Genomic DNA, 2,325 nt, shown 5'->3' with positions numbered 1-2,325 from the left:
ATAAAGCTAAGAAGAAATCCATCACATGTAATACAAAATTACATGTTGGGCACCTTCCTTAAGACCCAAACCTCTAGGAGGATCTTTAGTGTGAACTAAACACACGGCCTCACAACACTTAGGCTGCACAGCCCCTTAGTCGCATGCTAGGATTAGGACTTTCTTTGTGTGCGCTGTGATTGATGTTGTGGATTGATTGCCCTTGGATTTGTCCTGCGTGGTGGGCACTTGCCTTAAGTGGTTAATTAGAAAATATAAATGGCTTTCTCTGTGCAGGTGGTCATGTCAGAAGGGGGTAAATGTCATGATTTTAATTAATGCTGTTTGCTTGCAGGGCGCTGCTTAAAAACCCCTCAGGAGACATGGTAATAGGGTAGAAGCAGGGGGCCTAGCACTTAGCACTCAAGTGTTAGGCCAATTTTGAATGATTACATGCTTCATGTATTAAACTGCCTCCTAACTCTGTTTTGAGAATTTTGAGTCTTTTTTTTTTTTATGTATTTGAGTAGAATAAGGAATGTAAAACTTGTGGGGGTTTTGGAGCAAGGAGGGAGTAAGAAGATGAAAAGCCAAAGAATTTTTGTAAAAGCTTGAAGTATCCCACAAGTAGAAGTCTGTAAATATTAATGGGTTTGTATAATGGCAGGCAACTCGCTGCAAACATGTTTGTTAATAAAACTGGGACATTTATTTTACATTTCTGTCTTAATTTATATATAAGCATGTGTTGAAGGTTTACTGGGTGCGCATTTAGAATGCATGTCTTTCCTAGGTTTCTTCTCTTGTTTTGTTGGGTGTGGCTTTGGACTTGATCACGTTAGGCCTCTTAGGATAAAACTAAATTTTCTAAACCCCTTAAACATGTAAGCAACCTAATAATAAAATCAAATTAGGGCCTCCATGTCTTTCAAGTAAGAAAAATTGCAGGCTCTCTTCAAGAGCCAAAGTTTTCAAAACAAAAACAAACAATGCATCAGCCAAAATGTGTCAAATGTAGAATGCCTCCACTTAAGGGACTAGATAAAAAAGTCTTTTCTTTATGAGTCAGCATTGCATACCTACATGCTAAGGCATCTTGGCCTCAAAGCCAAGCTATCAAGTCCTACTTTCTAAATTAAAAATGACCCTACACTACATTTGGCAATCAAGGACCGGAAACATGGTCTTTAAAAGCGGATTAGGAGGAGTTAGCTGTGTCCCTTCAGGCGGGAACAATAAAATCCAGAGGTCGGCGGGTTATGCCTCTTTGTGAGGTGGTAGGCTTGTAAGTCCCTCTTTTGCACTCGTTAGACTCTAGGTTCGAGGCACTACCTCTCGGTAAGTTCTTCACTTAGTCTTAGGGTCGAGCCAAGGGTTGATTTCAAATCACCTATAAGCCTCATCCTTTGCGGCAATTCCTCCAACAGTGTTGTTGGTATGTAAGCCCAATTTTCTAATAAAATATCAAACTTAAACTAAAATTAGGTTGCTAAAATGTAAGCCCAACATAGGATAGTCCGAGCACCTCTGAGTTTCCTCAGAATCAGTGGCTTCCTACTTCACCTTTTTGGACTTCTACTCCAAAATCTGATTCTAAGTTGGGATCGAATCTCCTCCTTGAAATTCCTAAAGGCCAAAAACCTTTAATCAAGACTTTCATGGATTTCAAAACACAACAAAATCAAATTTTAGCCAACATTTATAAATGAACTTCTAAAGAAAGCAAAACCACTAGTTTAATCAAAGTTCCCAATAAATTTGGGATGTAATTAACCATAGGGGCTTGGCCCTATGGGATGTTCTGTACCCCAGAAAATACATAACCCGCTCGACAAACATCGAGTGGGGGAATCTCTGTTAAATATATTGTATAATTTTATTATTGAACCATAGAAAATGGTATTTTACCCCCGGGGTAATATATCGTATTCTTAATGCCGTGCCCGATTATAAAAATATGCAATCCGTTGGATACAAAATTTCCACAGTGTTCGCTTCCCTAGTGTAATATCCTTCAATCGCTTGGATCTTTCTCTTTCCTCCCGCTTTAAAAGAAAGCCCCTATACCTAATATTTGGTGAGGAGGCCTCCGAGTGAAATTTTTGTTGTTAACGTTGGGTTTTTGTTAACTGGTACTTTGCATTTTACTTCCTTGAATTTTTGAATGGAATGTGGTTTCGTTAATTTCATTGTGCTTCTTGAACCTAAGATAAGTTTAAAAGTTTCAAAATGCCTTAACTCAAAATTTATGTTGCTTAGCTTTAAATTTATAACGAGCAACACTTTAATCTCTTCTCTTTTTATTTCTAAAATAACTCCTAGTAGTTTCACATCAACAAGACTCGT

This window comes from Dendrobium catenatum, unplaced genomic scaffold (genome assembly GCF_001605985.2).
Source record: "Dendrobium catenatum unplaced genomic scaffold, ASM160598v2 fragScaff_scaffold_730, whole genome shotgun sequence".
NCBI classification, from domain to species: domain Eukaryota; kingdom Viridiplantae; phylum Streptophyta; class Magnoliopsida; order Asparagales; family Orchidaceae; genus Dendrobium; species Dendrobium catenatum.
Note: the sequence above shows the minus strand (reverse complement) of the source record.